The sequence below is a fragment of the Tursiops truncatus genome, chromosome 2, assembly GCF_011762595.2.
Source record: "Tursiops truncatus isolate mTurTru1 chromosome 2, mTurTru1.mat.Y, whole genome shotgun sequence".
In the NCBI taxonomy this organism is placed as follows: Eukaryota; Metazoa; Chordata; class Mammalia; order Artiodactyla; family Delphinidae; genus Tursiops; species Tursiops truncatus.
In genome coordinates, this window is record NC_047035.1 from 49,219,249 (window position 1) to 49,239,115 (window position 19,867).

A 19,867-nucleotide genomic window follows, 5' to 3' on the forward strand; every position below is an offset into this window, starting at 1 on the left:
GGTACCTTTTTTTTTTTTTTTATGTAGGATAATAGTTCTGCAAGCCTGGTTGTTCCCACTTTTTTCAGAAGAAAAAAATGGAACTGAGTCTCCTACGCTGCAGCTCAGAGCGACTAACTTTTCCTCCAGATAGCAAGTATTTAGGAAATGAAGGATCCACAAATAATTATTGGTGTGCTGAGCACTGAGATCTGCTCCATCGCCAAGGTCTCAAGCTGAAAAAGTCCTCTTCCTGACCTAAATCTCCTTTCCTTTTCATCCTACAGCTCTCTCTCATTCCTGCTGAATCTGTCCTCACCTTCTCTGGGTCTCCATTCTCTAAATGCTAAACAAAGGAATACGATGCAAGATGTAATGATGAACAGAAATATCAGTATATATAGTATTAATTCTAAACAAGCTTGATTATAAACAAAGCTTAATAATAATATGAATAACTAACAAGGAATTAAAAACAAGGTAGAAGAAAATAGTAGGTGCCAACAACATGGATATGGGAGAAGAGCTGAATTAAAAAGTGGAAGTTCTCCATGATGCTAAGTGAAATAAGCCAGCCACTTAAGGACAAACATTGCATGATTCCACTTACATGAGTACCTAGAGTAGTCAAAATCATAGAGGCAGAAAGTAGAATGGTTGTTGCCAGGGGCTGGGGGGAGGGGGAAGGGGGAATTATTGTTTAATGGATACAGATTTTCAGTTTTACAAGATGAAAGAGTTCTGGAGACGGATGATGGCACAACATTAAGAATCTATTTAATATTACTTAATTGTAGGCTTAAAAATAGTTGATATAACAAATTTATGTTCTGTGTATTTTACCACAATAAAAAAATTGGGAAAAAAAGTAGAAGTTCTCACATTGTTTGGGAAATGTTCACCTTAAGCTTAGTCAAGTATTGATGACAAAAAATTAAAGATTACGACCAACAGAAATAAAATGTATAACTTCCAGGGGACTTCCCTGGTGGTCCAGTGGTTAAAACTTTGCCTTCCAATGCAGGGGGTGAAGGTTTGACCCTCAGTTGGGAAGCTAGAATCCCACATGCCTCACAGCCAAAACACCAAAACATAAAACAGAAGCAATATTGTAACAAATTCAATAAAGACTTTAGAAATGGTTCACATCTAAAAAAATCTTTGAAAAATAATAATAAATAAAAGTTTTTTAAAAAATGTGTAACTTCCAGACTAGGAAAGGAAGAGGGAAAATAAAGAAAAATCAAATGTAAGGACAAAAAGACTAGCAACGAGAATGGAAGGTAACACAAAAACAGAAAATTAGATAGAAGAAATAAGTCCAAATATATCAGTAATAAATGTAAAAACCATTAAAACTACTGCTTATAATATAGTATCAGACTGGAACTTTAAAAATTCCAACTATATGATATTTATAATGGACAAATGAAAAAAAGACATGCCAGGCAAATAGTAACTGCCAGAAAGCTATAGAGCCTTATTAATATCAGACAAATTAGAATTTAAGGCAAATAGAATTTACTCATATTAAACATACTAAGTGAAAAGGACAGTTTTTTCAGGAAGATAGAATGAGCCTGATTCTGTTGTGCTGAACAACATGGTCTCAATATACACATCAAAAAACTACAAAATTACAAGGAAAAAAAATGGACAAATCATAGAGGGAGATTTCAGTATGCCTTCTCAGAAAGTGATAAATTATCTTGATCAAAATTTTGGTAAGACATAGAAGATTCAAATAATTATAACTATCAACATTGACTAAAGGAAATGTAGAATCATGAATTCCCAAAATGCAGCAGAAAGACATAATTTTGTAACAATGGAACAATTACACATGACAAGAAAACATTTTTCCAAATAATGTGTGAGTTAACAAAGAACTCATAATAGAAATCATCAGCACAGCATGCCAACATCTGAGGATGTGGCTAAAGCAGCAGTAAAAGGAAAAATTATAGCCTTGAATATATATATCTATATATACTAAAACTAAGATGAGCTAAGCATTCAATTCAAGAAGTTAGAAAAAGGATAAAACTCAAAGATAGTAGATGAATGGTTATAATAATAATAAAAGGAAGAAACAATATAAAAGAATAATAAAACCAAGTTTTTTCTGAAATGGCAAATCAAATAGATGATTTTCTGGTAAGACTGATCAAGAAAAAGTGACGGCACAAATTAAACAATGATAGGAGTAGAAATGAGATCATCATTTCAAGTGAAATAGAGACTGAAGAAATGACTGAAGTGAATGCTATGAACCCAAATTTTGAGAGCTAAATTTATAATTTTGAGACAAACTTGTCAACATTCACTCAAAAAGAAATTAAAAGTTTGCATATATCTATAACTTTTTAAATAGCAAAAATACATATTCATATAAACTTCCAGGGCATGACTATTTTTATTAATGAGTATTGCGAAAGCTTCAGCAAACATAAAATTCTAATCTTATGCAAGTTATATTGGAAAATAAAATAAAAGAGCAATTTCTTGGTCTCCCTGTAGGGGCTATTATAATCTTGATACCAAAACTGCACAAGTAGAGTCTAAGAAATGATAGCAATAGGAAAAAGAATAGTAGTTGAGATACACTGAATGTTCATAAAGCACTGGGAACTATTCTAAGAGCTTTACTCATGATTTCATTTAATACCTCAAAAAAAATAGACTATTTGGTAGGTGCTGTTGTTAACTCCATTTGGAGATAAGGTAACATAGACAGTTTAAGTAACTTCCCCAAGTTGAGAGTCAGGAAGTGATAAAACAAGGATTCAAAATAGAAGTCTCACCTCAGAGCCTGCGTCCTTAACCATTATGCTATATTCCCTCCCAATTTTGCATCTGTGGCCAATATGCAAATACTAAAGAATGAAAAACAAATCAACATAGATACTATCTATCTATAAATATCAGCACTTCTAATCAAGCAATTTTTAAAGCATTTAATAAAATTGGAAAACCATCCATGATTTCAATATTAAGGAAAAACACTTAGAAAACTAGGAAGAGAAGGGGAACTTCCCTAATTTGACAAAGGGCATCTATAAAAATCATACATATTATGGTGATTGATTTCCCATTAAGTTCAGCAAAAGAAACGGATTCCCCCATCACCATTTCTAGTCAACATTGACCTGGAGATCATATCAAGTAAAATAAGTCAATGAAGAAAACTAAATGCATAAGACTTGGAAAGAAAAAACAAACTTCTGACTTTCAGACTATATTATCAATATTATATATATAGAAAATCCAAGAAAATGTACCATATTAGAATTGAAAAAGTTGCTTCAGAAAGATTCCTAGATAAGAGATTAATATAAAAAACATTTGTTGAACTCATTCTAGTCACAATAGTAACAAAAATATATACATTCAATAAAAATTTATTGAGTATCTGCAGTGTACCAGGCACTGAATTATGCACTGGAATAATAGGTACAAGACTTTCATGGAGAAAATTATTAACCTTTCCTGAAAGATAGGAAAGAAGACCAAATAAATGGAGCAATATATCATATGATAGGAGAACTTAATATCCTACAAAGGATAACTCTTCTCGAATTAATTTATAAACTCAATAAAAGTGCAATCAAAACCCAAAATAATTTTAATTGGAATTTGACAATATGATTTTAAAATTAATGTGAAAAAGCAAAGAAACAAAAATATCGAAAACAATTTTAAAGAAGAAAAACAAGGTGTAGACATTTGTCCTATAAAATGACAAAATTTATTTTCAAGTTATACTAATTAAGAGAGTGAGTTCTTGGCACTAAGGTTCACCTTGAGAGGGGGTGGGGCAACTCACCTGGACCACTTTTATAGGCCCTGCATTGCCCAAGTTTACTGATAACAAATCTACTGTCAGCTTGGTTTTGCAAAATCATAACATTGAATTCCCTGCTACCCTTCATGAAGAGCTCCTAAACAAAATAGAAAAAGCATTCAGTTCTGTGTCTGGACAATGTAAATAGCTTCTTGGCAATAATCTGTAAACTGAGTATCAAATATAAGAGTCTTCCAGAATCCCATGCAGAAAGGCAGCCTTATCAGGAAACAAAAGTAGAGGTTGAGAATTGCCCTGGCTGGGGAGGGAAAGACTTCTGAGAAATGAAGGCCAATCATGGTGACCTTGAATGGCCTTTGTTAACAGGAGGTGGTATGCTTCAGAAAACCAAGATGAGCCATTTGCCACAAAGCAATTCAGGGCTAGAGGGCAGTGGCATTAAAAACTAAACTCCTTGGAAGGCAGAATCAGTCTTTTCATTTTTCTCTACCTCCACCCTCTTCTCTCCAATTTGGAAGAGATCCCTTTGGGATGATCCTTTCCCTGGGGCTGAGAAGTAACAGTCAGCAAGCCAAATTAGGACAAGAACTCAGTTTATTTCAGACATGAATATATTAAATGAAATTTATGACAGATGGAATACTTGTTAATTCTTTCTATTAGTAGAACCATTCATAACAGCAAAGAAAGGGCCATCCCCAAACACACAGGGATGTTTTTAGTCCTTTCTCTTGAAGACTAATATTCAGTCTCTCTCTCTCTCTCTCTCTCTCTCTCTCTCTCTCTCTCTCTCACATACACACGTGCGCACACACACACACACACACACACACACACACACACACGTCATCCAAGAAAACCAAACTGCCCTCAGCTATAAACCCACATTCCCACTGATTCCAGCAGGAGTTGTGGGCATGGCATTGGGAGCCAGAATGTGACCCATGTCCTATTAATTAATCAGTCCTACAACATAGGAATGGAATTTGAAGTTAACAGAAAGAGTCCTGTGCTCCAGCCCTCTGCTCATCGACTCCTGTCTGTTCACATGAGAAGAGCAACCAGAGCCCTAGAGGGCTCCTTGTTTGTTAGCAAGGCCCCTACTCCTAGCCCCTACTCCCATCTTTTTGTGCTGCTACATAAAAAACCTTGGTCAATAGCCCCTCTCCCCAATGTCTTTACTATATGACTGTTCTTTTCTCAGACTTTTAAGGGACCCCAGCAACCTCCCCCAACCCATTTGGAAATGACAGTTCAGTGTGTGAACACAGATCAGCTCTCCTACAGGGCTCAGGACCAGATAATGTAGGAAGCTGACCTACAGAGCAGGCAGGCTCCTTTCTGCTTAACAGTTCTCACTTCAGAAAGGTGAAGGCTAATACAGGTAATGCAAGAGCTAGGGAGAGCAACGATAAAGGGAACGAATGAAAAATATTCATCAAGGTTGTAATGACACCATCCGTCCCATATCCTAACTTGAGTTGCTCCTCTCCCGGGCAGAGCTGATATCACTCCACCAAGTCCAACATACCAACTTTGCTCAGGTATTGGGGTTTCAGAGAGAGACTATTGGTTTGCTCAGGTATTGGGGTTTCAGAGAGAGACTGAGTAATACTGGCATTCGATGAGTCATTCATTTATGCATTCAACGTTTTACTGAGTGCTATAGACCAGGTACCCTGAACAATCTAGGAAGGAAAAGAAAGATCATTGCAACACAGCATGATCAGTGGCTAGACTGGATTTGTGTTTGTGGTGCTGGGGTAGGGTGTGAAGAAAACTTCCCAGGAGAGTGACATTTAAGCTGGATCTTGAAGAACAAGTGTGTAGTATATAAATATATATAGTAATATATTTAGTATATATAGTGCTCCCCTGGTTCCTCAGTGTTCTTCCCTTCATCAAAAGCACTCCAGAAGCTTTGTGGTATCCCCACAAAGGTGAATCCTCAATTTGTTTTTGAAGCATTTCATTTGACCAAAATGAAACAATGATTCTAATACAAGGTGCTCCACTTCTTAGAAATCAATAAAATACCCTGAACGTTTTTTAATCACATAAAACATTTTTAATTATGAAAGGAATACATGTTTTCCATAGGTACTCTGGATAATTCAGAGAGGGATAAAGGAAAAACTTAAAAATTAGCAGGAATCCAGGTATTAGAGAAAACTCTATCACTATTTTGGTGTTTTGTCTTATTTTCTAAGAATAGACTTTTGGTTTTGTGCAAAACTGGGATCACATATCGTACACATAATTTGGTAACTTTTTTTTTTACTTATTCTAAACAGTTGCCATATCCTTAAATACTCTTTGAAAACAGTGCTTTTAATGGCTGGAAACTATTCCATTGTATGGATGGACCACAATTATTTCAACTATTGCTCCACTGGTGGTGGTTTATGTCACATCCATTCTTTCACTCTCTATGCTGTAATGATTATAAATTTGTCTGTACATCTACGATTATTACCTTACAATAAATTTCTAAAAGTACAATACCTGGAACAAAGGTCATGTGTATTTTTAGGATTCTTGCTAAATATTGCTGAATTTTTCTCCAGAAATACAAACATAGTACTACTATGTGGTGTATAACTCAATGAATGAACAAATTATTTTTAAGATTCTCCCTAATACTCTTGCTAGAAATTGCCAGGCTTAAACCAGAGGAAACTCAACTTTGTGGGAGTAAAATAACCATTGGATTGGGGAAACTAGTAAACTAATAAAATTCTAACCACTTCTGAGAAGAATATACACCAAGAATTATTTCTAAAGTTGAGTTACATATTTATCTGAAAATTATGTAGCCAAAGTAATGTTGCAGAAGAATAATTAGTTATAGGAAATTGTGTACTATGTATCAAAAGCGGTCTCTAAAATCATACAGAGTATGATCCCATTTTTGTGGAATATGCATATGAGTGTATACATATATAATATATTATATGTTGTGTGTAATGTTAGAAAACCAAATGCCAACATTTTTTCCAGTTTTACTGAGAAATAATTGATATACTGCACTGTATAAGTTTAAAGCAGGCAGCACAATGGTTTGGTTTACTTATATTGTGAAAGGATTACCACAGTAGGTTCAGCTAACACCCATCTTCTCATCTAGCTACAATAAAAAGTAAAGAAAACAAGAATAAAGGAAAAGACTTCTCCTTGTGATGAGAATCTTGGGATTTACTCTCTTAAAAGCTTTCCTACGTTATCATACAGCAGTGTTAGCTGTAGCATCACGCTGTACATTACACCCCTATTATCTATTTTATAACTGGAAGTTTGTACTTTTTGACCACCTTCTTCCAATTCCCCCTCCCCAACCCTACCCCCTCACCTCTAGTAACCATAGTCTGACCTTTTTTTCTATGAGTTTGATTCCTATTGTTGTTTTAGATTCCACATGTGAGATCATACAGTATTTGTGTTTGACCTAATTTACTGAGCATAACGCCTTCAAGTTCTACCCATGTTGTTGCAAATGGTAGGATTTCCTCATTTCTCATTGGTTAATAATATTCCATTATAGATATATAGATATAGATGTATCACAACTTCTTTTTTCATCCATTGATGGACACTTAGGTTGTTTCCATGTCTTGGCTATTGTAAATAATGATGGAATGAACATTGGGGTGCAGATATCGCTTCACATTAGTCTTTTTGTTACCTTTGGATATAGTCTCAGAAGGAATTGCTGAATTATATGGTAGTTCTAGTTTTAAGCTTTTGAGGATCTTCCATACTGTTTTCCATAGTGGCTGCAAAAATTTACAATACCACCAGCAGTGCACAAGTCTTCCTTTTTCTCCACATCCTTGTCAGCATTTATCTCTCGTCTTTTTGATGATGGTGATTCTAACAGATGTGAGATATATCTCAGTGTGGTATCACTTTGCATTTTCCTAATGCCTAGTGATATTGAGCATCTTTTCATGTACCTGTTGGCCTTTCATGTACCTTTTTTGGAAAAATGTCTATTCAGGTCCTTTGCCCATTTTTAATTGGATTATTTGGGTTTCTGCTATTGAGTTTTATGATTTCTTGATATGTTTTGGATATAAATCCCTTATCAGATATATGGTTTGCATATTATTTTCCATTCTGTAGGTTGTCTTTTCACTTTGTCAATGGTTTCTTTTGCTGTGCAGAAGCTTTTTAGTTTGAGGTAGTTGCCCCTGTTTATTTTTTATTTTTGTTGCTTGTTCTTTAGGTATCACACCCTAAAAATCATTACCAAGACCCACGTCAGGGACTTTGTTCCTATGCTTTCCTCTAGGAGTTTCATGAAACCCCAAAATATTAAGTTATTCTCTCTATGTGCTGGATTCTAGGTGATTTTTCCTTTGTGGGGTGTGTGTTTGTGTGTGTGTATGTGTGTGTGTACGTGTGTATGCTCTAAATCTTGCATATTGAGCATATATTACTTTTTTAATCAAGGAAAAAAATGTTTTTAAATGTTGAGTTATCATGGATCTAAAAGAAATGTTTCCTACAGTGAGACGGTAAACAAAATGATAAACAAGCAATTCTCCCTCTGAAGGTGTATTAGTCTGCTCAGTTGCCATAACAAAATACCATAGACCAGGTGGTTTAAACAATAGAAATTAATTTTGTCACAGTTCTGGAGGCTGAGGAGTGAGATCAGGGTGCCAGCATGGTTGAGTTCTGCTGAGGACTCTCCCCAGCTTGCAGACAGTCACCTTCTCCCTGATGCTCACATGGCCTTTCCTTGGTGAGTGCTCATGGAGGACACCAGTCCTCCGGTATCTCTTCTTATAAAATCACTAGTCCATCATGGAGGCCCAACCCTTATGGCTTCATCTAATCGTGATTACCTCCCAAAGGCCCCATCTCCAAACACCATCACATGAGGGTTGGGGCTTCAACATATGAATTTTGGAGGGTCACAAACATTCAGTCAATAACAAAGGGAATCCTTCAGAGATTAATATTGAGATAGGTTCAAGTTCACATTTAAAAAAAATAATAAAATATATAGAAGAGTTATCTTGCTAGATGATATAATACAGAGGGGGAAAAAAAGAAACATAAACAGGATACAGCCCTGGGAAAGAAGACAGAAAATTATTACTAATCAGTGCCACAGAATTCTAACAAAAATATATGCTGGCAAGTATTTGAGTGGAGAGGGAGAACAGAGAGGAAGTGCTCCTAGTCTGGGAACAATCAGGAGGTAATTCTACAAAGAAGTGAAACTTAAGCTGAGTTTTGAAAAGAAAAAAAAAGTACAACGGGTCAAGCATGTGGAAGGCTGTGCCAGGCAGAGGGAACAGTTCATACCAAGGCACGGAGGCTGGAAAACATCGCTCCCCACACAGGAAGGGATGAGGCGGGAGAAGAGGTCAGAGGAAGGGCTCCAGTCTCTAACATGGTTCCTGAATTCCGGACGTCACCAGAGACTGAATGAACTGAACTGTATGCCATGCTAAGTTTGAACTTTATCTCAAGGACCATGCAAAGCATAGAATTTTAAGCAGAGTGGAACAAGACATGACTAATGATTTAGAAATATCCCTCTGGTAATGGCTTACATAGCAGTTTGGAGAATGGAAAGCCAGTTTAGAGGTTCTCCTAATAGTTCAGAAGAAAAATGATGAGATCCTAAACTAAGCACAGTTATTTATCAGGAAAATAAATTAGGTATGTATTGTCCAACAGCCAATTTGGTTATAGACAATTTCTACAACAAAGCTATAAACTGTACATGGTTGGGGTACTTAACTGACAAAATAGGTACCTAAGGTGACAGCCCTGAATTTCACTGGTTGTCCTGGTACAATTATTAACAGCAGCACCCATTTGTCTTCAAGAGTGTCCCAATTTGGGTGATAAATTATGGGGACCCTATAGTTACTCCCCTCTTCCAACTCCCTGAATTTTTAGTCTGAACGTCCTACTTTAGACACTATTCCTTGGAGTCCTCTTTTTTTCCCCAGATGAGTTTAAGCTTCTTCTGCTCAGATTCCTCCTTCTCCCTTCAGCACAGGTTGAGTGCCCTGGCCTTCAAAACCCCAGCCACTTCACCACTAACACTGCCCTTCATTGTATCATCTTGAACCCATGAATCCTCTAAACTAAAATGTCAATGGTCGACGTCCTTCCCCGCTTCGCCTCACATTGCCCGATCATCTATTTGGCCAGAGTCTCAAACTTCTAACACAGACACCTCACCCTTTTCTCCACCAGGGTCAACATTTATTGGACAACGTTAGTCTGTCACATGCCCTCTACTCCCCCATCAAGACTAACCAAAATGTGAAAGTAGTTGTTTATGTGGTAGGACTACATATGATTTTTATATCTCTTTTTATTTATCTACTTCTTTGTATATTCCAACTTTTCCACAATAGTATTTTACAATGAAATACATTTAAAATACGACAATTCTACCTTCACTCCCTTCACAGATTTGGACCACTCTTTCTTCTCCACTTCCAAGTCCCACTGAAGCTACTTATCTTGTAGCTATAACTTTCCATTTACAATCAGATTTGGCTGAAGTATTAGCCATTGTGCCAAGTTCTCTGCTAGAGTTTTCTCATAAATTGTAGAACAGCTAGCAATTTGAAAAGAATAACAAAAGAATCCTATGTCTGACAGTAAATATTTTTGACTCCATGTGAAAGTTTAAAAAGCTTAAGAGATGGGTGGGGAAAGGGCCAAAAATCAAAGAGATTAAAGTAGTTTACAATAGATCTTGATAGATATCCAGGGATTAAAGCATCATCACTGCTGTCTCCCAAAACATCGATCGTCAGAGACAGCAGAATTCAAAGACCAAATAGGCTGAATGAAGTGGAAGGTATGAATTAGGGAGGAAAAGCAAATACATTAGAAACAAGATTACTTAAGCAACATGGCAATCAACCCGTAGGACTATTTCAAGGCTGTGTATTGAACCATCTTTCTGTAAATCAATCACAGTTGTAGTAATTTAATGATTTAAGATAAATATTTGGATATCTAACAATCCGAACCAGGGCTTTTTAGTTTAAGCTCTGAGGCTACTGCATGTAGACAGGAGGTAGCATAAAGAGGTAAATGGGTAAGACTCCTGCCTCCTACTCCCTTCAGCCAGTCTTTACTACTTAGGAGATAAAATATGTTTGAAAGCCACTGGTCTAAATAAGTGTGTGTGTGCACACACACATGCACACGCGTGTGTTTGTACAAGGGATATGCACCACCTAACTTTTCATATGACCTCAGCCTAACTAAATACATGCATCCCTTTAGCCTATTAATCAGCAACATATGTTTTTGTCCTTGTTCACAGGAAGCAGAAACATTTCACTGAGAGGTTTAAAAATGCCTCTTTTTATCCAATAATTATCTCATATTCATGCTTCTAATTCATATATGAACTCACGTGGAAATTTAATGAGCACACCACAAATCATGTGTTTTGCATTCTCCCACTACATGATAAGTTCCTTGGAGACAGGGGTCCCCTCCCTCCCACTGCCTCGTATGTGTACTAGGAAGCTCAATAAGTATTTGCTGCTGAAAAAGAAAAGTGAAGGCAGGACAGATTTTAATATACATAACCAAAGAAATTCTTCTGTGAACCAAAAGGTAATTCATCTGAAGAGAAATATGTTCAGGGTTAAAGTTGTAATCCACAAACATATAGAGAGAATGCCAATTATCAGGAGAATGATTTTGCTATAAGGGCCAAACAGTGATGAGGAATCAGTACACCATAACCCCGGTTTACAACACAGCCAACCTAGGATGTGGTAGGAACATAGCACATCAGAGTAGTTTGGCTTTATGTTAAGGAATGATACCAGCTTATTACCTTCCAAATGATTTTGGTGAAAAATTTCTTTTCTCGATGCTACTTTTTCTCTTTCTGTTAAAATACACACACACACATTCATTCTCTGAACCAAAGAGATAGGGTTAAGCAAACCTTATTGTCTCTAGTAAAACCTTTGTATGTAATGATAAATACAAATGAGATGAGAGGCCTATCTTTGTGCAGCCTGCAGGCATTTTTTAAAAAAGGAAGCATCATGGTTGTGTTGACTACCTCAGATATTGGACCTAATATCTCATTTGAAATTTTGGTGTACAAGAGAAAACACCACCTGCAGTGATTTTGTGGGTTTCATGAAAAGGTCAGATGGAGCATGAACTTGTTTTAAGTGCTTGAGAATCATATAGGAAACACAGACAAAACCACACAGGAAATAAAAGGGCATGCTGCTGTTAGCTGTTTATTTCAGGCATCTGATGATGTTGTGAGGGAAAAAGTTACAGGCCAAACAATAACCTGGAGACTGTTTCTCCTAGAATAATTAAATTTATAAATGTAAACTATGCATGTTATTATTTTATAAAGCTTTTTGAAAGCAAGTGGAGTAAAGGAAAAACAGCTTGGCTGTCTATGGATAATTCTGCTTTGATACCAGTTTGAATAATACAAGAACCCTTGGGTGGATTTATAATATGACAGTGCAATTCAGGCATGGGATGGATTAAAGGTGACAGGACAGGTGACGTGTAAGCATCATGCTGACTCGGCAGCCTATAGGAAAACACCGCAGCTATGGAAAGCAGTTGGGCATGGAGAGAACTGTGCTCCGTGATGCGCTGCATATTTGTGAAGGAGAATTTCTTAATGGGTGGTATAAATTCAATCCATTACCTTTCATAATAATTTTGTAAATTTAAAACACTGTTCTTTGAAAAGTGCAATCACAGTAAGTCTGAGATCCCGCTATATCCAGTACAGCAAGAGACATTAGGATCACAAATAGGTGGCTAGTGACAGCCCACCACAAGGGGTCTACGGAAGGGTCTGCCGCAGGAGATACACCACCATCCTTCTCGACTTCTCTTACCCATTGATACTGAGTTACTTCATCCACATCACCCTCACCATCTTGTGTTTTCAGACCGAACACTCAGAATTCTCCCTCATATTCTTTTATGCCACAGATTATTTCTCGATCCTCTTTCTCAACTTCTCGCACTCCCGGTTACCAGTCTTGGGAGTTGGTTTCCATTCTACAACCAGGTGTCGTCTCCACCCCAAGCCAGGGAAATGGTGAGAAGAAATTCACCTTCCCTCAACATAAACAGTGTGAAACAAGGATGTGAATCCAGGAAAAACTGAGTACCAAGAGAGATTTTTTTCCTGGCCCTATAGTAAGTCTACCACCAAAAACTACAATGAACAGCACAGGTCTAAGAACAGAGGGTGATGTCTATTAAAGAGACAGTGAGAAGAGTCAGGTGCATACTCAAGGGAAACTCCCAGAAGACTGGATGCCAAACCAAAGCAGGAGGGAACATGTGGTGGAGGGGTTACACTGAGCAGCTGGTCTCCCACTACTCTCCTCTCACTCAGAACTTTTTTCAGTTGCCACTTCCCTTAAGCCACACGAGAGTCTTTCCATGATTCTCTCACCTCCATGGATTTCTATTCTTGGGATTGGGTGCAAAGCCAGGAACTTGAAAGGACTCCTTCTCTTCTCCATAAATCACCAAACAGACAAAAATAGAGCCCATTCACCAGTTACTCTTCTCCTCTCAAAGGGTTCTATTTACAGAGCTCTACCAAGTGAGTTAAAAGGGAAAAGGCTTAGGAAAGTTGGCTGACCTCGGTAACTATCTCTTGTGGTTTCATTGAAGTTAAACAGAATGGGCCGGGAGTACATCATCAAGAAGCATTGCCACGAGAAAACTACAAAACCTCTTGGTAGAGGTCTTGGTCCTGAAGGGACAAACATTGAACCCCAAAGAATAAATACACCTGCAAGCTTGCAATTTGATTTCATAAGCTTATATTCTAGAATCACAAACACAATAACTGATTGAAAGAAAAGAATAAAGCTTCTACATGGATGTGTTGAACACACACAGCTCTTTCATTGTGCATAATATAAGTAAAATTTCATTATGATGGAACTATTTAACTTCCTGTACTGCTATTCACCTCCTTCGTGCTTTTTCTAAGAATAACAGCAATTCAAACAATCAAGAAATTATCCATTGTGATTTCTTAAGAAAGGTGCAGCTCTTTGTTTCTAAAATGCTCATTTATGTAGTGAATGACCTTGAACTTGCAGGGAAATATTCACCTGATTATGTGATACAATTTTAGGGCATGAATCTAGCAGCAATGATTAAATCTTAAACACAAGTGTGGGACAATTGTTCAGCGAGCATGCAAAAGTCCTACATGATTAAGTTAAGCAGGGATTAGAAACCAAAAATACTGTATAAGAATCATGGCTTTGGGCTTCCCTGGTGGCGCAGTGGTTGAGAGTCCGCCTGCCGATGCAGGGGACATGGGTTCCTGCCACGGTCTGGGAGGATCCCACATACCGCGGAGTGGCTGGGCCTGTGAGCCATGGCCGCTGAGCCTGTGCGTCCGGAGCCTGTGCTCCGCAACGGGAGAGGCCACAACAGTGAGAGGCCCGCATACAGAAAAAAAAAAAAAAGAATCATTGCTTTGCCTGAAATTCTTCTGGGAAAATCAACATAGTATCTATCTCAGAAATCACAAAATCTCTAAGTTGAAAGAGACCTGAGATGACATTAAGGGTGATCCTCTTTGGTAGGGTGACCCCTTTAACCAGGTTGCCTGGGATTTTTCTGATTTTAACACTGAAAACCTCAGTCTTAGGCAAACTGGGATAGTTGTTCACTCACCTCTTTGGATCCAAAGATCCCCTCGAGGACGGAACCTACAAGAGACTTAACTTTCACAGGGTTCTATTCCCAATCACGAGTCAAACCAGTGGCCCTATAACCTATCTTTACTCTGCCTTCTGCAGCAAAACAAAGTTTGTTCCCTCTTCTATCTGGTAGCCCTCCGAGTATTCGAAGACTGCCACTTCCCATCCCATACTTCCCCAGTCCAGTCCTTCTATTCTCTAGGTTAAATTGACCCAGATCCTCCATCCACTCCTTGAGTGTTCCTCCTCCACTGGTGACCCCATTCCTCTCCTCTGGGCAAGTTCATCTGTCCAGGTCCCTCAGATGCTGACGTTCCAAACTGAGCTCAAGCCTCCACACTCTGCCTGAGCAGAGTCCCCGAGCCCCTCCCCTGTCCTGGGCATTGGGATTCCATGCCAACAAACTGACATTCCCTTGGCTCATTTGGCCACCACATCCCACTCCTGAAAAACAGTATGATTCACGTCAACAAAACGCCTTGGAGATTTTTCACACGTACTGTTGTTCAAAGCTCTGCCATCCTGTAGTTATGTAATTGGTCTTTAGACCCAAACATCACACAAGGATCCCTTAGAATGAACCCATTATTGCAGCCCATAATCATAATTCTCTCACCCAAATCACTCACTCCCCTCCCAGCTTCATCTTGTCAGCAAGTGTTTTCTGTGCATCAGCATCTGCAGTCCTTCAAATCACTGGCAGAAATATGTACGAGGTCAGGAGGAAGACCAGATCATCCGCCAGTGCACGGCTATTGGCTGCATAAAGACAGGTATTCACTTGGGTCCTTTATTTTGAGATATTCTCCAGGGCTTTTCCTATTTCCAGGTTTTAGGAGGGAAGTTGAAACTAGGAGAGAGCAAATACACTGAAGCAATACTTTCTTCATTTTCAACCAGCAACTGCCTTCTCCTTTACCTGTACCCACATATATTCCTTCAGGTGTTTCCAAATTTCAGTCAAGCATGTATGATGGAATTCCCACCATGAGCCTGGAACTGAGCAGGAACCTGCAGGCAGCGAGTGTGACTTATTAGTGCAATTCCTCTGGTGTCCCTGACTCTCCTCTTCCAAGGTACACAGCAGGGTTCCACTTGCCCACCCCTTTTGAAGTTAGGCATGGTCATGTGACTTGCTTTAGCCACTGACACACTTATGGAGTGATATGCCCTGTATCCTGGCAGAAGCTTTAAAAGCCAGCAGTGTGGTTCGTCCTGTTTTCTGCCCACTGCCGTTTTCATCTGGGAAGCAGGTGTCAAGATGAAGCCTTTCATGAGCCTGGGCCCCTGAGAGACACATGACCCACATGATCCGAAGCTCCCTGCTGGCCCACACTCGACGTGCAGGTGGAGTAGGAAATAAAGCCCCTGAGATTTGGGGCACAATAAGCTCATAGTATAGTTGAAGAGACAAACCATACCCACAAAATAAAAGTAGGGACTGAAGTAGCATAGAGTAAAAATCTGAATTGGAAAGTAGAAATAATCAGCAAACAAGATATGGTGCTAAAGGTGAGTCACTCAGACAAAGCATTAAAACGGAATTAGAAAAGGAGAAGTCCAACGTAGAATGACAGTTCTCAGAAGACATCTCATTTCTGATTAACAAAAGAAAATTATATAATTTACTGAAAAATATTCTAGAAAATGATTCTACAAATATGTTGTCTACTCTTTATTTTTATTGGAGTATAGTTGATTTACAATGTTGTGTTATTTTCAGGTGAATAATAAAGTGAATCAGTTATACATATACATATATCACTCTTTTTTTTTAGATTCTTTTCCCATATAGACCATTACAGAGTATTGAGTAGAGTCCCCTGTGCTATACAGCAGGTTCTTATTAGTTATCTACTTTATATACAGTAGTGTGCATATGTCAATCCCAGCCTCCCAATTTATCCCTTCCCCTCCTCATTCCCTGGTAACTATAAGTTTGTTTTCTACATCCATGACTCTACTTCTGTTTTGTATTCTCTTTTAAAACTGCAATAAAAGTGTGAACCTAAGTTATGGGCCATTTTAACTATATTTGATTTTAGCCTTTTTAATAAGCAACACTAGTAAGGCACTTTGTTTTTTTAAATGTACATATTATAGGTCTCTGTCCCTCAGAAATGGACAGATTTAGCACCCTATTAAAGACAGAGGGGTCATCATTTACAGGAGTTTTACAGGAACCTTGGCAATTTGGGGAATGCCAATGAAATGGAGCTGATCTTAGCACACACTTAAAATGTGGTTTACTTTATTTTACAGAAAGGTCCATTATTATAACTAGAAAAATAAATACTGGCTTGAATCCTCAAGGCCAAATACCAATTTGGCTGATATAGCAAAAATACGGCCTTCTTTTACTTTTTAAAATATTTCCAGCATCTCCTTTCTGTACTTTTATAGGGAGGGAAGAATTTTGATATTACTTGGAACAGTCATTCACTCAGTCAGCGGAGGTTTACCAAGCACTCCCTGCCTGGGACTATGCTAGATGGTGGCTCTTCATTACTGAGAAGAAGAGTCAAGGGTCTGTCCTCAGGAGGCACAGGTGCAGAGGGGGAACAGCAGGGAGTGGGGAAGTTGTGGGGGACTTTCCAAGTAAAAGAAACACCATGTGTTCCCTACCCTGAAGCAGGAAAAGGCCTTGAGTGTTCAAGGCAATCAAAGTCCAGCATGTACCAATCAAAATGTGTGTGGGGGCTTCCCTGGTGGCGCAGTGGTTGAGAGTCCACCTGCCGATGCAGGGGACACGGGTTCGTGCCCCGGTCCGGGAAGATCCCACATGCCGCAGAGCGGCTGGGCCCGTGAGCCATGGCCGCTGAGCCTGCGCGTCCAGAGCCTGTGCTCCGCAACGGGAGAGGCCACAACAGTGAGAGGCCTGCGTACCACAAAAAAAAAAAAAAAAAGTGGCATCTCTCCTGTGCTACCCCACATAGCAAGCTAAGTTTGTATTCAACATTTACTGAAGTTTTGTCTCCCACTCAATGACTATTTTTCAAAAAAGAATGACATTTTTATCACTTCACAAGTTTTTACTACCCAAGCAATTTTGAGTAGAAGAATGTTTCCCAAATACCAAACTATGACAAAATGCTTACCAGTTCATGGCAAAATGAGGAAACCAGAACCATGGAATATATATATACATATATATGTATATATACCTCAACATCAGGTGGCCAGCTATCATTTCCCAGAGAAGATGCCCCTTTATCCTGAGATAATATCAGTCCTGCCATTTTAGTACTAAAATGCCCTTCCTTTTATGAAATAATGGTGATAGGAGATCATTTTTAATGTCCTTACTTGGCAAAATAAAAAAATCAGGGCTTCCCTGGTGGCGCAGTGGTTGAGAGTCCGCCTGCCGATGCAGGGGACACGGATTCGTGCCCCGGTCCGGGAAGATCCCACATGCCGCGGAGCGGCTGGGCCCATGAGCCATGGCCGCTGAGCCTGTGCGTCCGGAGCCTGTGCTCTGCAATGGGAGAGGCCACAACAGTGAGAGGCCCATATACCGCAAAAAAAAAAAAAAAAATCAATAATTCTATGTATGACTCCAGTCTTTTTTCAATTGTACTAATCTGTGAAATCCCAAATCAGGAAAGAACCAGAAAAGAGAACAAAAAAGCATCACTGAAAAATTCCAGTGCCAGCGCCCAGCTGGGCACACTCTCTTGCTGGACCATTCCTTCCAGGGACAGCCCTGCAAGTGTCTAGGATTCACCTTTGCGCCTGGACAGACATTGCTAAATGCCATGGACATCTGCAGTTGCTTCCAGACAGTCAAAACCACAAATATTAGGGTGCACTTTATTGGCAATGCTGAGTCATGCTTTGCAAAAGGCGAAGAAATCCCTAAACTCTCAGAACTGTAAACAGGGCCCTGTGTCGCTGGTTGCTCTTTCCTATATGCCCCACCCTGTTGGGACCTTGATTCAATCAATTCAACTACAACAAGACAATTGGAGAGGGACTCCCCTGGTGGCACAGTGGTTAAGAATCCACCTACCAATGCAGGGGACATGGGTTCAATCCCTGGTCCGGGAAGATCCCACATGCTGAGGAGCAACTAAGCCCGTGCGCCACAACTACTGAGCCTGTACTCTAGAGCCTTCGAGCCACAACTACTGAGCCTGCGTGCTGCAACTACTGAAGACTGCGCGCCTAGAGCCCGTGCTCCGCAACAAGAGAAGCCACCGCAGAGAAACCCACGCACCGCAACAAAGAGTAGTCCCTGCTCGCCGCAACTAGAGAAAGCCCATGTGCAGCAGTGAAGACCCAACGCAGCCAAAAATAAATAGATAACAATTTTTTTTAAAAATTAAAAAAAGAAAAACAATTGGAGATATCTGAATACAGTCTGGATGTGACTTGCTATTAAAGGATTATTGTTCATTTTGTTAGGTGTATTAATGGCATTGTGTCAAGAAAATATTCTTTTTTTTAGAAATGCATATTTTTAGACATACTTGAAGTGAAGTTTATGCCATTTGAGATTGTTTTTAAAATACTTTAGCAAAGATGAACTAGATAAGCATATGTGGCAAGCCATTGAACATTGTTAAATTTAGATGATGAGGAAGGTACATTTCACTATCTCCTTATTTTTAGGTATGTTTGAAAGTTTTCACCAATAAGAAGTGTCAAGGAAGGAGGGGATGGAAGGAAGGGAGAAAGACTACACTCCAACACCCTTATTATCGTTTCATAATGAATTGAAATGGAAGGGAGGGAGGTGGGTTAGGAGAAGAGAGAACTTACCACTAATATCTGTGAACTGCACCCTTGGGGTAGCCTCTGCGATGTGCCCTTCCGTGCACTTGCGTGATGCAGCAGGCGGGGCAGGTGGGTATTAATTGCCACCATTTTACAGACAAAGAAAACTAGACTCGGGTTAAATCTACTTTTCCACATGGAAACTAGAAAGAGAACAAACTGGCCAATTGGAGCTATTTTGGCTGCTAAAGAAATTCATTTCCGAGCGGATTAAAAACAAAAGCAATTATGCTAATACCTAATGGGCTGCCTCTAAGTCCCCACAAAGCAGCCACATGGGCTCTGCCAGGCCTGGGGCATCCTCCTCCTCCAGGCCCTTCCCATTTCCCTGCCGCAGAGGTAAAGGAACAGGAATTTTGACCTGGGGCACATGAAAAGGAGAAGCCGACTTCTGTCATCACATCCAGAAAAAGGCAGGATGAAAACTATAAACCATTGACTACGACACGTGACGCAGAGCCAGTTTCCCGGACACATCAAGAGAGAGGGGAGGACACCAAACTGAAGGCTCTGCCGGGAGCAGGGAGGGGACAGCCCAGCAGATCCCTCTGCCCTCCCCGAACACCTTCTGCCCTGCACG

At 39.3% G+C, this 19,867-nt stretch overlaps 1 long non-coding RNA gene across 1 annotated transcript in view; it reads right to left on the reverse strand.

The window, feature by feature from the left end:
- LOC141277975 (uncharacterized) overlaps positions 1 to 19,867 on the reverse strand; it is a 72,400-nt gene that overhangs the window by 15,327 nt on the left and 37,206 nt on the right. The gene's annotated exons all lie outside the window — the stretch shown is intronic.